Source organism: Mustela nivalis (assembly GCF_964662115.1).
Source record: "Mustela nivalis genome assembly, chromosome: X".
NCBI lineage: Eukaryota > Metazoa > Chordata > Mammalia > Carnivora > Mustelidae > Mustela > Mustela nivalis.
Window position 1 is genome coordinate 127327358 of NC_139040.1, and position 17978 is coordinate 127345335.

The following is a 17978-nucleotide window of genomic DNA, read 5'->3' on the forward strand; positions in this document are numbered from 1 at the left end:
GCATGACCTGAGCAGAAGGCAGCCGCTTTGCCGACCGGGTCCCCAGCGCCCTGCCGCCACGGGGCTGTCCATGCCGCCCTGCAGGGACAGCAGTCGTCACCAGGGCGTTCGGCTGCGCTGCGTGTCAGCAGCTGCTCGGAGGTGGCGGTGGTGCTGGCACGTGCGCTCTGCGTTTTTGACGCCAACGAGTGACATGGCTTCACTTCAGACCGACCTCACCAAAGTCCACTTGCGAGCATGGAAGTGACGCTCCCTTTCCTGCTGCAGGCCCAGACCAGAATCCCACGGGGTGCGGCGCGGCTTTCCGCCCAGGGCTCCGCGGGCAGCGACACGTGAGGACACACGCTGCTGCTCACTGCACGGAGAGGCTGGATCGCAGCAGAGGCACACAGCAGGGGGTGGGGGGTGGGAGCCCATACGGCGCGTGTGGTGTGAGCCTCGTGGAGGACACTCCGCCTCCCCGGTCATCTGCTGCCTTCTGAGGCTGTCCCCGAGCACAGACCGAAGAAGGCGCCCCCGTCACCCTCGTCACAGGAACGGGCGGAGGCAGCACGTGGACAGGAGGAGCCCTGATGGCAGTGTGCCCGCGTCTCGGGCCCCCACGCCTGCCCTGGCTTGAAGATGAAATCGCGCTTCTTGCCGGATGAGAAAAGTTGGGCAATCCTGTGCGTCCCTGAGTGCGGGCGGCCCTCCGTTGGTCCGCGCTCTCCTCAGGAGCAGGACAGCGTTCTGCACAGCAGACAAGCAAGTCAAACTAACACTCCGTCCCTTTCCGGGTCTCTCGTCGTCAGTGAGGGGAATGGAACGCCTCATTGACTACCACCACCTCTGGTGGACCACTCACGATGGACGCCCGCAGCGTTGTGAAACTAGCCCCACCGTTCATCTCCAGAACCTTCTCACCTTCCCACACTGAAACCCCCCTGAACACTAACTCCCTGCTGCCCCCTCACTCGCCGCCCCCCAGCACCCACTCTTCTACTTTTCGTCTATATGAACTGGGATTCCTCCAGGGAACTTGAACGTGTGATTTTTAATTTATATGCTTCATGTCACAAAAATGGAACAATCTGAAACAACCAACAGTTCGATTTGAAGGGGAAGCAGCAGTATAACGGGGCCACAGGACATTGGGTCCTCACGACCCCATCATGTCCCCTTTCCAGAAGGAAGCATCCCTGAGCTGCAGAACCGCTCAGCACCGCCCCTCTCCGAGGAGGCCCTGGCCCTCACACTCGTCGGGCTGGTCACCGCGGCCCCTGCTTTGCTCATCCCCGTCTCCAAGGCCCTTCTCACAACTCCACACCTCAGCCAAAACCACCACCCCACCAATGAGCGAGCCCCCTGACCACCTCGCCCTGCTTTCCCCCGACCAAAGACTCAGGTATTTGAGATGAGAACACAGGTAAGACACACAGAGCCCGGGGAGGCCGAGCTATGGCTGTTCAGCGGCGCTGGAAGGTCGCCGAGCCCATTCCAGCCCTCACGCCGGCAGGTATGCGATGAAGTCGTCAGCGCTGCGAGTCATTTCCAACCAACTCCTCTCCGGAAAGAGCCGTGCAAGGAGGAGGAGAAGCTTTCCCGCTGAAAAGCAGCAGCTCCCTCCGTCACGTAAGCCTCATCGGATCCTAGCGTGCAGGTACGGAAGACCTACCGCAAATAACAGGCACACGGTTCGGCCTTCTCTGTGCTGAAGGAGAATGAGGTCTGAGGAGATGACAGAAGTTTCTGCCCAACTCCCGTATTCAAGGCACAGTGTTTTGGCAATTCTAGGAATTAAACACATTCAAGTTCACACACTACTCACACACACACACACACACACACCTCTCTTCCTCTACACAAATAAGGGAACACTCCAGCAGTTTAGTGCCCACAAAGTCTTACGGGGATGGCCGAGTTCCAAGGAGGAAAGCGTTGGAAGGCAGGAGGGTCAATCCCTGCTGATGAAGACAGCATCTGGGCAGGAAGACACGAACAGGAGGAGAGAAAAGCAGTGCAAGAGGCCTTGTGTCTGTGTATGTGTCTGTGTGCGGCGGGACGGGGAAGGCTGCCACGGAAGAACATTCTGAGTCCCCTGGACTCAGGACAGGAAGAACGCTGAGAACTCCAACAGGTGCTTTCCTGCCTCTCCAGTTCCAGGATAAAAGAGAGCTCTGGTGGCATTGGGAACACCCTCCTTGGCCTCAAACAGAAGGGAAACAACAAAAAGACAAAAACAAAAATAAACACCAAACGGGTTTGGTATCTTAATGAGTGCATTTCCTTGCCTGGCCCAGGGGTGATCTGAGACCCCTCCCATCCGGCTGATCCAAGGTCTTCAGTGCACAGGAAGGGGAGAAGCGCCTCGGCCCGCGAGGGAAAGCCAGGCTGTCCCCTCCTGGAACTGTCTGAAGACCAGAGGGCAGCGCGCCGGGGCCGAGGGCGAGGACGTGTGCGCAGCAGCCCCAGCGAATACAAGTGTGCTGCCACACTCGGTCACCTGGGGCTGAAACCACGGAGAAATGGATGGGGAGTTACTTATAGTGTTGCTGTTTGTGACTGCATCTCAAGGCGGCAGAGACGGCTGTTAATCATCCTTCTCAAAGTAGTGCAAAGTTCAGGTGCAAGAGGAATGTCACTGAGGAGTTCCATTTTAGTTAGCACGTACATCAACGGTTTTCAAGGCTAGCATTATCTAGGAAGGGAGGCGATCACCCCAAAACAACATGGTCTGCGGGGCCATGGAATTATCTTCAACATCATAACCCCAGGAGACCTACTTGGGAGTTGGCGCTGAACTGGACGGCAGGAAGGGCCAGCGCCTTGCCAGCAGGAGGGGGCTCTCAGAGCAGTGCGCCAAGTGCACGTGGACTGAGGGAGGGAAGAGTGTAATCCGGTATCCCCAGAGGGGAAGGCTTCTCTTCTGACAGTCGGCCCCATTGTGAAATCCTCCCCTGAACTCTTTTAAAACCGCCCTTCCCTCCCGACACGGAAGAAAGTTTGTCTCCTCTCTTGTCCCTCCGGCCTGCTGGCGTGGATGCTGAAGACTCCATGGCTTCAAGTAATCTTCTGGAAAAGGCTCCGCTCTCTGGGACTTGTCTCCACGCAAGCCTGAGAACCGAGAGCCAGAGCAGCTGGAAAATCTGCTTGAAATGACCTCATCCTACAAAAGGCACTTTCTGCGTTTCTCCGTGGACATTCTGACGGAGTGTCGCGGGTCCCACCCTCCCCTATGCGCTTCCCTCACAATGTGTTTCTCTCTTTCGGTGGGAGCTAGGGTTATTTTCATTACACAATAAGCAGTCAGTTCAAGATATTTTTAATGCAGGTAACAACATTTATACAGCATCCTTTCCTAAAATCTGCTTGGAGACCAGCTTACGCTGGAGGAGAAGGAGGTTTGCTTTACTGCTTTGCATCATCTCTTTTTGCTACATAACTGTCATTAAGACAACATGTAGCTATTCAAACACTTTGCTCTTCTATGACAAGACGATTCCACAAATTGCGGCATTTACAGTTTGACCCCAGTTACAGGAAAATACACACATGGAATACAGCAGGGGAAATATACATGCTGCTTGCTTACTTTCTCGGATTTCTCTTCATTTAGCAGTGAGTAGACATCTTTTATTTTATAGTAAGAAAAGATGCCCCACAAAGGTAACATTTCCCACTAAGCTTACAGTTCTTTATTTACTTGCAGTTAGATAGCCCAAAATTATAAATATAATCAAACTATCGTTTTATTACTAAGCGTCTATTAACTTTATTACTGGAGTCCTAGCAACAGTACTGCCACTTACAATATGGAAATCAGCCAAGAGAGTAAGGTGAAGTCCTTAAAAGAATATTTCATGACCAGGGGAAAGGTCCGCGATACGACGTTATGTAGGAGAAAAGTAGGTTTCAAGACGGAACGTGCATGATGCCAAATTTTGTTTCGCATGCACGCGTGTGTGCGCACACACACAGAGATGGAAGATAACCCTCCAAAAAAGTCTAGCATCTCCTTCTGGGGGTGGAATTTTCTCTGTGTGTGATTTTCTGTTTTCCAAATCTTCTCCTATGAGGGGGAACTGTTTTCACATTCATTAAAATGTAATTAAAACCTGGCAGTGTCTCCAGAAATAATCTGCATGACAACAACTCAGCGCTTCTAAGTAGGAAATGAGGCTACAGGGCTGGGAGGGCAGAGGAGGGGCTCCCGTGTTAGGAAAATAATGCCGCTCTTCATGGAAGAAAAAACACCCCCGAGGGGGAGGCATTCAGAAAAGGTCCTTTCTGCGCTTGGCCGCCCTTCTGGGTTAATCCGTGGCTGGCTGGGGCCTGCGTGCAAAGCCCGTGCACACATCAACAGCGGATGCTGACGGGGCAGGAAAAGCGTCCAGTCCCTGGGGTTACTTCCAGAGCCATCTGCATGCCTCCCAAGTGGCCGCAGAGTGCACTCTCCAACTCTGCAAACTCGCCACCCTATTTACTGACATGTCTCTGCCTGTCCAGGGGAAGACCCAGAAGGAAGCCTTCCTAGAAGTGCTCAACCTAGTAACAGCAAACCACCTCTCAGCCTGCGTCCAGGAGCCAGACGACGGACACACGACGGGCAGCTCGGCTGTTCTTTCCTCGTCCCCTCCTCTGTACACACTGTGACGCAAACTCAGGCACCCGGGACTTCACGGCAAGCTGCCGTGGAGATGCCGCCAGAGACAGCCTCCACATAAGAGTTCTGCTTTACCCATGATGTTGCTTTAAGCCAATACTCCCGAAGAGGGTGTAAATCAGCATACAGACTGAACTATCTTCAGACTGAAAAATCGGAAGCGGCTTCTCTACAACGTGCAAGAGGCCCTCCCATGAATTTTAGGAAGACAGGCAGCCCAGCTATGGAGCCTCTGAGACACTGTGATTCTCACCCACATATGCAGGACTCTGGCCTCGACGGTTCGCTCGCCTGCGTCAGGAGTCGTGAGTGAGGTCATGTGCTCACAGATCGCGGCCTCTAGAGTTTCAAAAAATAAACCCTATGGCTTTCTCTAGAAGATAGAAAAGCAAGTGATGCCTCACAAAGTCTGCCATGGATTCTTTGAGTCTTCACAGAACATTTTTTGGTGCTTTTACTTATAAGAATAATGAAAATATGTTTTTAAAAAAACACTTAAACGGGCGCCAGGTGGCAGTTTCAGTTAAACACCTGCCTTCGGCTCAGGTCACCATCTCAGGGTCCTGGGATCGAGTCCTGCATCAGGCTCCCTGCTCAGCCAGGAGTCTGCTTCTCCCTCTGCCCTGTTCATGTGTGTTCGCTCTCTTGCTCACTCTCTCTCAAATAAAATCTTAAAAAAAAAAAAAGCTTAAATATTATGAATTTAAGTATTAGATGAGAGTCCAATGATCGTCCTGTTTATGTCAGCAAATGTAGGAAGTCGGGTTTTTTAAAAGATTTCATTGATCTGACAGAGCGAGAGAGCAAGCACCAGCAGAGGAAGAGGGAGAAGCAGGCTCCCCACTGAGCAGAGAGCCTGATGTGGGCCTGGGTCCCAGGACCCTGGGATCATGACCCAAACCAAAGGCAGGCGCGTCACCAAATGAGCCACCTAGGTGTCCCCAGACTGGTCAGATTAAATATACCGAGTACAATCCTGAGAGCAGCAGGGAGTAGACTTTGCCAGTCTTGGTACTGCTGACACTGGGGACATCTGAATCCCAGTGGTGGGGCGTCTTATGCGCTGTAGGGGGCTAAGCAGCATCCCTGGCCTCTGCCCGCCACAGTCAGCAGCACCGTCCCTTGCAAACCATGTTCAGACAGGGCCGAATGTCCCCTGAGCAGGGGTGACGTGCTCTAAGAACTCTCAGGGCCGATACGTGGGTCCAGGACACACCTCATGACAGAGCCCAGCAGCCCCCAAATGCCTAGACGTCGCAGGTCCCTGAAGATCCACAGGACCTTCGCTATGACTGCGGGACGGATTCCGTCTTCACCGCAGCATGGGCCTCACAGAGCTGTACCTCCAGATGCCCTCCAAGCCCCAAAGCAGACGTTAGAAGAGGCAGAAACAAACCGGCTGTGCTCCTGGAGGTAGGAGTCAGCAGACTGGGGTCTGGGGCTGAATCCCACCTGTTGCTCCCCCTTGTCAGGCCCGTGAGCTAGGACTAGTTGTTACATTTCTAAACGGTTGAACAAAAAAATGAAAAGATCTCTGTGTTGTGACTCATGGAATTGAGCTGACGTTGAAATTCCAGCGTCTGTACATCACGAGGCGGTACTGACACTCACCCAGGCTATGCATTCACGGACGCTCAACGGCTGTTCCTACACCAGAGCGGCGGAGCCCAGCGGCCGTGAGCAGCGCCCGGCTGGCCCACAAGGCCTCAACGGCTTCCCCTCTGGCCCTTGGCAGAAAAGGCCACCCTCGATCTGGCTTTTCAGCTCCACCAAAAAGGTTCCTGTCCACACTGTTGTCTACACTGGACGACAAGTGCCTGCTTTGTCCATTCCGGGCTTGAAAGTGGCCGCCTGCAGACCCGCAGGGGAAGCCCCACAAACCAGATGCACCTCAGGAACAAACCAGCCGCGTTAGCAGTGAGAGCCGGGAACACCACTGCCATGGTCTGCTCTGGTTCCCAAAAACCCAAAAATCCAAAGTCATCCTTTTAGGGATGACTCACACACGCTCAACACCAGTGCCTCACACACAGGAGGAATTCAACGTACACTCCATTCAATGGAACCCCAAGTGCGTTCCCTAAGCATGCAGTTTGCTCCCAGTCAAAACACCAGTAACCACAGACCTCTGCCATCTCCCCTGACGTTCGGAAGACGGTTCGACAACAGTTCCAAAACCACCGACTGATGGAAGTCTGGCAGTTCATCGAAATGTTAAACATGGTCACCATACAACCTATTAATTCTACTCCGTGACATGCACCCAAGAGAAACGGAGACCCGTGCCTGCACAAAAACTTGCACAGATGTTCAGAACAGCAGGAATACAAATAATGATGATTCCTAATAACTGCAAGGAACTACAACTCAAATGCCCATCGGCTAATGCAGAGACCGACAAAACGTGGTGGAACCACACAATGAAATATTATTAGGCCACGAGAAAGATTCACGGTGCCAGAGGGATGCATCCTGAACATATATCATTAAAGGTAGTCACAAATTCAACACAATAGTTTACAATTTTTTTTATTTTTTACTTTTTTAGCAAACTACATTTTTCAAATATTTATTTTAAAGATTTCGCTTATTTACTTGACAGAGAGAGAGACACAGGGAAAGAGCACAAGAAGGGGGAGCAGCAGACTTCCCCCTAAGTACAGAGCCCAACTCAAGGCTTAATCCCAGGACCCCAAGATCACGCCCTGAGCCCAGTACAGACGCCCGACTGACTGAGCCACCCAGATGCCCTTATTCTTCAAAAAATTAAGTAAAATATCAAGATTCTTATACATCTACTTTGTTATTTTTACATACTTGGGTCTTGGGAGGGGGGCAGACAGAGAATCTTCAGTTAGGCTCTACACCCAGTGCAGGGCTCAATCTCACAACCCTGAGATCATGACCTCAGCCAAAAGCAAGAGTCCAATGCTTGACTGAGTGAGCCATCCAGGTTCCCCTTTACATACTTGGTTCTAAACAAAAATACCTCAATAAGATTCTTGCTGTAGTTAGATTTAGGACCATCACTTTAGTTCTGATGGAATTTTTTAAAGCAATAGGCAAAATTCTTCCCCAGATTTCCAGCTTTATGTTTTTAAAATTATGAATGTTTCTGTGGGCTTTTTTTTTTTTTTTAATTAAAGACAAAAATAGGAAACAAACTGAGGGTGCTGGAGTGGAGGCGGGGTAACTGGACATTAAGGAGGGCATGTGATGTGACAAGCAGGGGTGTTATGTAAGACTGATGAATCACCAACCTACACCTCTGAAACCAGTAATACTTCATATGCTAATTAACCGAATTAAAATTAAAAAAAAAAAACTTAAGAAGGAAGTCAAATTGAGAAAGAAGATGCAAATACAAACAGTAAACAGTACAGCAAATACAAAAAGTAAACAATAAAATCAAACCGTATAATCCCTTCTACCAAATGACAGAACTGTTACAGAATTGGCCGTCACTTTCAGCTTGGCATATGGGCTTCAACTCTTGGAACCTGTCTGATTTGTTCTTCTGGAAACCTTATCATCTCCTAGATCTGTAAGTACTGATCTACATGTTGTTCTAGTAAGTTTCAAGGTTAACTACAAATCAGTTTGCAGATACACACAAACTGTGTTAAGAAACTCATGAAGTCCGGGGGCACCTGGCCGGCTTGGCCAACAGAGCATGCAACTCTTGCTATCAGGGCTGTTAAGTTCGAGCCCCATGTTGCGAAAAGAGATTACTTTAAAAAAAAAAAAAATCTTAAAAAACCCTAGATTGGATTTTAGAAGGTGTCATCCTCTCCTGGTAAGACCCAAAAAAAGTTTGTAATAGCTGGTTCAGTATCCAAAGAAGGCAGTAAAAGGCAAGTTCATCACTTCGAGTTAACTACATATAAGCCCACAATAATTTCCGGGTGTTCTATCTACTACCTGCAGCTTCAGCAAGACCTGCAACTTGAAAAAAGTCCCTTTAAACAGAAGATGTTCAGTTTGGGCAAAATGCACTTCCACTTCTCCAAAGGATTTCAGCTCAAGGACAAGTATGTAACAGCAAGTGGGTTGCTTACCTTTATGGTGACTTCATGTGTAGACCTCTGGACCAGTGAGCTCCCCAGCATCCGCTCGTATAAACTGCAAAGTGTCTGCCAGGAGCTGCCTGGTGAGAACCAAGGAGAAATGAAGAAAAAACTTGAAATTCTTTGCGGAGGATTCACCTCTGGCCTCTCCCATTTGTGGTTTTTCCTTTTTCCAAGCATGGCACTGGTTCCCTTTTCCATCTCAACACAAACTTCTATGTCACATTCTCTGTCTTACACTTGCACACGGATATGCAAACCGAAAGACGAGAAACGGAAGCGGCCGGTCCGTATTACCGCACGTGCAGAAATCCCAAGAGTCTCAAAGCAAATAAAATTAATTTTAGTTCAGATATTGCTGCTGCTGTCCTTTAATGATAATCAATGCCTGCCTGACATGCTCTTGTCTTGGGGACTGTATCTTACGCAACCAAGAAACTAGACTATACACACCTCGAGAGAAGAAAACGTGTTTTAAGGAAGCTTTACAGACATCACTTAGACGAACGTTTACAAGAGCCTTGCATCCAAGTCCATGTGTATAGCTACGCCCTTACAAACACACAGACACAACATTAGAATCTTTTTTCCCCCTTTTGGATTCCCTAAAATAAAGCCAAAGAAAGGCACTGACTCACTCTGGCTCAACCTATCCATTACTGTTATCATACATTGCAATTTCACAAGCGTTCCACCATTTGCACTTCTGAACAAGCCAGGTTTGTAAGCTCCCAAGTTAACCTTTGTATCAAAAACATGTTTCTACTTTTCGGACAATATGAACACTGAGCAATCAAACCAGCATTGACTTAACAGTGTTTACCTTCTTCCTCATAAAATTCCCTTGGTTATGAATGAATCCAGCCTCCTACATTTAAATTATCTACAGGCTCAAACTCTAAGGAAATTAACTGTTTGCCATCTTCTCTTAAATTCTGGTTCAATCTAAGTGATAAAAAGGAACAAGGGTTAATAGAATTCAAATTCATCAGTGAAGCTTATGAATAAAGGTGTTTCTTATTATTAAACACAGAATATCATGAAATGTTTTAAGGAAATTCAAGTAAATTATTCCCAATGAGTCATTTTTATAGCTACGCTGTGCAAAGAAAGGCAGCTAAAAAAATTTTACAGATGGGTTCACAGGCCCTTAAGTTTCATTATAGTACATTTTCCTAAAAACACCATAAGGATATGTAAGATAAAAGTAATAAACAGGGCAACTTTTAAAAATCTAACATTGGGGGCACCTGGGTGGCTCAGTGGGTTAAGCCGCTGCCTTCGGCTCAGGTCATGATCTCAGGGTCCTGGGATCGAGTCCCACATCGGGCTCTCTGCTCAGCAGGGAGCCTGCTTCCCTCTCTCTCTCTCTCTCTGCCTGCCTCTCCATCTGCTTGTGATTTCTCTCTGTCAAATAAATAAGTAAAATCTTTAAAAAAAAAAAAAAACTTCCCTACAGGGCACCTGGGTGGCTCAGTCAGTTGAGCGACTGCCTTCCGCTCAGGTCGTGATCCCAGACTTCCAGGATCGAGTCGTGCATCAGGTTCCCAGCTCCTTGGGGAGTCTGCTTCTCCCTCTGACCCTCTTCTCTCTCATGCTCTCACTCATTCTCCCTCAAATAAATAAATAAAATCTTTAAAACAACTCCCCCCCAAAACTTCCCTATAAGTCTTTCGGTAGATATTACTCACCAGAGTGAAGCAGGCATAAAGGAATATTGAATTTGCTCATAAAATAAAAATACATTTCGTAATGAAAAAATGTCTGTGGTAGAGATAAAATAAGACAACACTCCTTATAGGACTTGAAGAAGAAAGCAAATTACTGTTTTCAGGATTGAGTTGTAAATTACCACGGGGGGGGGCGGATAGCCTTATAATGAAATCACTAAATACCATAAAGTATCAAAATATGAGCAGATGTCACCACAATAAGCCCCAAATTGCTTGGAAATTAAAACACTAAAATCCATAATAATTCAATAAGTAATTAATATATAAACAGCTCTTATTACAAGCTGTTCAGCAAAACCTTTAGAATCAAATTCTTATTCTTTGGTCCAAAACAGATGGTAACTCACAAATGAGAGTCTTGGAATGGAAGATTATCTTTATATATGTTGTTAAACTCCGTAAGTGTAATTAACATCATCTGCGTGTTATAAACACACAAAAACGGGAAAATAGGACTGGTTAGCAATGCTCTTCTGCTTATGCAACATGTCAAAATTAATTAGTTTACTGATAGAAACAATAAATTAAAAATGATAAATATGTTCTTCTAATACCTAAATTGTCACTGATTCTCCCGTGATCAGGGCCCAGACAGAACCACCACCAAGGCGCAGTACAGGCAAAAAGGTTCACGTACTGCACAGTGTTGGTGTGAAGGGCCAACTACTTCAACAAACACAACATATCCTACATTCTCAGAGGCGGTCACACACATGTAAGGGACTGCGCAATCTTCTGGTTGCTCCTCGGCTCCAGGCAAGGCACGGTGCAGACCTACCCAGGCAGTCCTTCCGCGTGGGAGGCACAGAGCCCTTAGAACACTGCAATGTTGTGCAAACATCCCCTCCTCAGGCCCCAAAACATTTCTATCACTCCAAAAGGAAACCATGTACCCAATTAGGCAGTCCCTGCTCATTCCCTCTCCCAGCCCAGTCGACTGTCTCTTTGGACCGGCCTATTCTCAACGTGTCACATCAGTGGAAACACACAATACCTTCTGTGTCTGGCTCCTTTCTCTGAGCAAAAGGCTCCCGAGGGTCAGCCGTGAGGAGGCGTGTGTCGGCACTCCGCTCCTTGTCGCGGCCAACCACTACTCTACCGCGGGGGTGGACTACACTTGGCTCTGCCACCCGCCCATCAGATGCCGGGCATTCCGGCAGGAGTTCACTTTCCGGCTATCGTGGTTACTGCTGCCATGAAATTTTGGGCACAGGCATGTGCTTGAGCCCCGGTTTTCCATCCCGTGGGGCATACACCCTTGGAGGGGAACTGCCTTATCAGTTTGCCTTGCTCCTCCTTTGTGGAAGCCTCCAGCTCTTCAGGACTGACCGATGCAAACCGGACGGCCACAGAGGGCTGCGCAAGCCCCAGGGAAGCTCGGGGCCTCCACGCTCCCGCCGCCAAACGGCGGCCGGCTAACAGCGGATGGCTAAAGGCGGCCGGCTAGCGCTGTGCACGGCAAGCACCAAGATGAAGAACGCGCTCTCTGCTTGCAGCAAAGCAAACTACCTTCCCCGCAGGCGCTCCTCAAGCGCATCAGGCAACCAGAGAAACTGGATCGGCTTTGCCCTTGTCCCCCTTTCCCACCTCCTCAGTTTAGCACCAAGTCTGAGGTCACGGCTGCTCACGTTTCCACTCAGATTCATCAGCGACACCTGAGTTTGACAATGGCTGTCGAGGGACCTTCTCAAATGCGATACTGAAATCGGATAGCGCTCCATGCACACGACACTCCGTAAAAGCCTGCGATTATCATGGCGCACCCACATCCGAACACAGCCGTGCCCACCAGGGCCCCCGGTGCCTCCACCCCAGGATACAGCAGGCGCGCTCCGGAGACGCTGTCGGCTGTCACACCTGGAGAAGGGGGCCAACGGCCACGGGTGGAGAGAGACCAGGGAGGCCACGGGACGTCCTCCACCTCACAGGACAGTCACTGATTCGCCCAAAAATGGCAATATTGCTACAGCTGAGACACTTTACTAGAACGGGTTTGAGACTAAGGTCTTCTCTTCATGACTTCTGATTTTTGCTGTGAAATATCAGAGGGTGAAATAACGCTGTCACGCAGGTCTTAGATTCCGACGACAGCGTCTGGGGGGGCTTCTGCCGACTGCCATAAAGCTTCCTCCGTCACTGCCCAATTTTTCAACACAAATAACCCATGTGGATCTCTAGGTCAAAGGGACAAACATACCTTTTTCCCGGTCATAAATGCATAGCATATAAATATTAATTCTATTTCTTGGAGGACTACAATCCAATATGCACCCTCAAGTCTTTTTTTCTCTGCCTATGGAGAAGCCAGCATGGTGCAGGACGGGGGCCTCCTACGGCCAGCCGGCGCCACTGCCCAGCCACGTGAGGAGGCCAGCCCAGCAGCAGGCCGGCCGGCCGCGGTCGAACCGTCCGATGACTGCAGCCCCGGCTGAGCTCCTGGCTGCCCTCGCAGAGAGGCCCCGGCCAGAAACATCCTGCCGAGTCGCGCCAGCATTCCTCCCCTCTGAATCCAATACACGGGGAAGGGCCGCTGGGAAAGATACGTGGGGGCAGAGCCCTCACTCCAGCAAGCGCTTCCACTATCCACAGACTGGAGATGATGACGGGCACAGCTGCTGCCAGGAACACCAAGAACCAGATGAGCTGGGAAGCCAAGAGGCCCGAGGTTTAAGATAAGTAAGCAAGAGTCTGCCAAAGCGAGTTCCTCAGAACGAGGCTGTCTAGGTGGTTGGCATGCATTCAGTCGGCACTACCTGAAGAACGGTTCCACAGTCCCAGAGGACCGGAAACACTGGGGTTTGTGAAGCTATTAAAATGCAACAATAGGGGCGCCTGGGTGGCTCAGTGGGTTAAGCCTCTGCCTTTGGCTCAGGTCATGATCCCAGGGTCCTGGGATCAAGCCCCACATCGGGCTCTCTGCTCAGCGAGGAGTCTGCTTCCTCCTCTCTCTCTGCCTGCCTCTCTGCCTGCTTGTGATCTCTGTCAGATAAATAAATAAAATCATAAAATAAAAAGCCAACAATAGTAAGAACAGGCAAAACAATAGTGGTTAACACGAAACTGTACCTATTGTCTGCCCAAGAGTGTTCGACATGCTTTAAACACATGCCATCCTTTCTGAAATAACGAAAGAAGCCTGCCTCCCCGGACCTCATGCCACATTCTCACTGCTGCACCCCAGGCCCTACCAACAACCATGTCACGCCAGGCGATCACACACAGTACGTCGCAATTCTGGTGTCAGGGCCTGCTCACCGCTGGGAGCCACGGGCAGCAGGAATTCTGCGAGACACCTTCTTCATCGAGCTGCACTTCTAGCGGGTCCTCCAAGGACCCTGGCGTCCCATGGGTGAGGACGCCTCACGGTCACTACGCCGTGGTTTGCCGGACACTGCCCAAGTCCTCTCGGAATGGCTTTCCAACACTGTGTTGAAATTCAAAAGACAATTTTCTGATGGACTGAACACATCACTCCCAAGACATTCCAATTAATTGAGGTTTTGCTATTGGAAGACAGTGTTCTCCAAGAGAAAACTGAAAACACACTTCTTTAGACTTTGGAAGCTTGAAATCTAAAGATGACGGTACTTGACTAAAATAAACACAAGTGCCAAGATGGTAATGACTTATAAAAATAAACGTAACTTTTAATACTATAATAGTATCAAGAAATAGGGCAGTTCTAGATAAGCCTTTATCCATTGGGAATTAATCAGGCCATCATCCTCATTTCTCTCTTTACTCACTGAACTAGGAAAATGGGGACCACGAAGTGAAAAGTCACAATGCCTGAATTACTTCCTCATATCTTATCTCACCTTTAAAAATAAAACAAACTTACTTTTGGAAGACCCTTAATTTAGGTGGATTAATTCTTGCCACTGTAGTAGATGTACGCCTTTGTCTAGTTATATGTTAACACCAAAGAGACCCCTTCCCTTTGAAGTTCTACTATGACCCAGGAAAAATGCTTTTGTATTGTTAGTGGTAAACGATGCTAATTTGGTACACAAATTCCAAGGCCCTAACCTTTGATGTTCTTCAAAAATAAGCTTATATGCCATAAGCACATAAGTTAAAAACAAGGAACATCTTAAAACATTTTTCTTTTAAACACAGTCTGCATAGTCAGGGTGCCTGGGTGGCTCAGTCGGGTAAGCATCTGCCTCTGGCTCAGGTCCAGGGTCCTCGGATCAAGTCCCGCGGCAGCCTCCATGCTCAGCGGGGAGTCTGCGTTTCACTCCTCCTGTGCCCCTTCCCCACTGATTCCTGTTCTTTCTCTCTCTCTCTCAAATGAATTTTTAAAAATCTTTAAAAAAAAAAGTCTGCATGGTCAAATGACAATAGATGTTGTCCAATGCCTATGGAAAACATTTAGACTGATGTTTTTGGAACTAACATTTTACAACTGGTAGCCGCAGGCAGTAATCCTGGGTGTGCCATATTCTCCTTTAGGGAACAGGAACTAGGCAATAGATCATTACTGTCCAAACAGGAGAAAGCTTGAAAAATGGCTACTCGCGAAGTGTGCCCGCACGGCTGGCAATCACACACAGTTACGGCTGAGACCCCTTTTGCAAGCCCTGTTTGTACATTCTGCACACGACCAAGGATGTGTCCAAGAGCTTTCTGTATCATCCCATTCTCTGTGGTCCAAGTACACAGTACGGAGTTACAAAGCATGCGGAACTAGTAAACACGGATTTTCATGGTGCCCAAACATGGGCAAGGGTTCATGTTAGTGTCTGTTCATAAAACACCGGTCTTCAGATATGATAACGTGTATTACTTAAAGCAAAGCTTCCAAGATCAAGTAAGGTTGGGAACTTCTAAATTAAAAAAGGTAAAACAGATCCAAAAGCAGATCCATAAAGCTGAACAAAAACCCCAAGCAGGATAAACACCAGAGAAAACACGAACAAGCCACAATCAATTTCCTGAAAATCGGCAGTAAAAAGAAACTGTTAAAAGAAGCCAGAGAAAAAAAACACAAATTACACCCAGAGGGGAAGTTAACAAAACTCACAAACTTCTTGTCAAAAACAATGTAAGCCAGAAGACAATGGAATGAAATCTTCAGAGAACTCAAAGAATGTGTCAATTTAAAATTCTACTCTCAGACAGAATAGGTTTCAGAAATGAAGACAAAATAAAGACTCTTTAAGACAAACAAATGCAGAGAGAATTCAATGCCAATATGCCTGTCCTACAAGAAAAACGGATGAAGTTCTTTAAGGGGAAGAATAATGAGCTCCGGTGGACCGCTGGATTTCTGCAAAGGAATGATGAGAGGCATTAAGGGTAAACACGGGATAAACATGAAAACATTTTCTTCTCACTTTAAAATTTCCTTTATATGTAATTAACTGCTTCATGCAGAATTAGTAACTGTACTGTGGTTTCTTAAACATATGAAAGTAAACGGTGTGACAACAGTAGTGCAAAGAAGTAGGAATGGAAGAACAGACGCACACCCTTGTTAGGTCCTTACACAGGACCTGGTAAGAGAGACCAGTACAGACTCTGACAAGTTAAAGACCGTGACCGCAAACAGGAGAGAAACGCTAAAACCTGGGGCTCCTGGGTGGCTCAGTCGGCGGAGCGTCCAGCTCTTGATTTCAACTCCGGTCATGATCGCAGACTCCTGGGATGGAGCCCTGGGTTGGGCTCCCTGCTCAGCGGGCAGTCTGCTTCTCTCCCTTTCTCTCTGCCCCTCTCCACCCCCAGCTTGTGGCCTGCTCTCTCCAGTAAATACACAAAATCTTACAAAAAAAAAACAAAAAAACAAAAAAACACTGGAAATTAAAACAAAGAAGTATAGGTAATAAATTAACAGTAAAGTACAATCAGAAAGAACGATGCGTAAGTCACGCAAACATGCGCAGGAACAAAGGAGAATACACACAGAAAGGTACAAATAGAAACAAATGACCAGTAGTCAATGGCTACCCCTCTGATTCAAAGGCGGACCGTGGGACTGTATAAAAGGCAAGATCAATCCGCAGTCAAGCATGTACTCCGTCTCTGAATGCGGCTGTACGTGTGCGTACCCCTCACACGCCACTGGCTGTATGTCCCTGACCCGTAGGGTCTCTGACAGTATGTACTCTGCTCCGTTTAGCATTCTCCTCCATGATCTCTTCCATTTCTCACCTGCTTCATTAGTCTGGGGAAGGCGCATTGGAGGCGAAGAAAACACAGAGGAAAAGGAGACAAAGACTGACTCCTGGACACCGACAGCAATCTGCCTTCTGCGCGGGGCTCCCCGGTGATGCTCGGCCGACACAGAGGCCCTGGTCTGCTGCAGACCGCACAGAGCCCGACCACCGGCTCCTTAAGAAGTCTGAGCGGGGGGGAGGGCTCAGCGGGTTAAGCCTCTGCCTTCGGCTCAGGTCGTGATCCCAGGGTCCTGGGATCGAGCCCTGCATTGGGCTCCTTGCTCCATGGGGAGCCTGCTTCCCCCCCTCTCTCTGTCCCCGCTTATGTGCCTGCTCCCTCTCTTCCTCTGTCAAATAAGTAAATAAAATTAAAAAAAAAAAAAAAAAAAGAAGTCTGACTGGGAGCACACAGACACTGGCCGTGGTTCACCCAGGACACAGGCCTCGCGGTAATGGATTAAGGAACGTAACAGTGAGAGGTCACATCTCTGCTTTTGAAGACAAGTTCAAGCTAAAGACCACCTTGACCAGGGTGTTAGACTTGGAGGCTTGGGGCAGAAGTGGCTTTCCAGAAGGCACGGCTGCTTCACGCCCAACTAGCCCTGCTCGCCACTGTCCAGCAGGTGTTGGCGTGGAACCCCAGCGAACCTCCCGCTTCCGGAGAAACGGCCTCCGCGCCCCGGCCGCATGAGCAGCCGGCACAGTACGGCACGCGACACGGGCCTGAGCTGTCCAGCACCTCCCTCACGAACGCCACTAACACGTTTTTCAAAATCGCAGAACGTGCTGTTTTGTATCTGGGGAAAGAGCGTACGAGCCAGGCGTTTTAATAAATACACACTGGGGACCATTATGGGGCTCTGACACGTAGAGGAACTCCCAGGAGCTCCCCGAAGTACTCAGATGAAACGCTCTCGGTGCTCTCTACCACTTGTGTCGATCAGGCTCCTCTCTTCACTCCTCTTGCCTTTGCGGAAGTTGAGCTTACGGGTTGGGAGACCTACCTGGACACGGCAATGGAGGGCAAATACCAGGGCCATGAGCAGGGCTGAGCATGCTTTTTCTTTCCAGGGCCAAAGAGTAAGTGTCTGGGACTCTGCAGCCGTACCCTATTACAACTAGTCACCTCCGGCCGGAAGCTGAAATGCAGGACCTGACAATACGCAAACAGATGGGTGTGGGGCTACGTCCCTCAAACCTGAGCTCCAAGAACAGACAGTGGGCTGGGGTGGCCTCGGGGCGGTAGTGTGCCCACCGCTGTTGGATGTATTAAGCTGTGCACCCACAACTCATTACTAAATTTAAACAGACAACCTAAAATTGCATCCGGGTGATTTGCGATAGTCAACGTGCAAAGAAAGCAGCGCTTTGTTCCAGA

The 17978-nt window shown here is 48.9% G+C and overlaps 1 protein-coding gene across 2 annotated transcripts in view; it reads right to left on the reverse strand.

Annotated features, from left to right (window-relative positions):
- Window positions 1-17978, reverse strand: part of TBL1X (transducin beta like 1 X-linked) — a 203226-nt gene that overhangs the window by 48971 nt on the left and 136277 nt on the right. For both annotated transcript variants that reach the window (XM_082717129.1, XM_082717128.1), the window contains exon 3: window positions 8701-8789. The gene's annotated coding sequence lies outside the window, so the exon portion shown is untranslated. The remainder of the gene's footprint in view (window positions 1-8700; window positions 8790-17978) is intronic.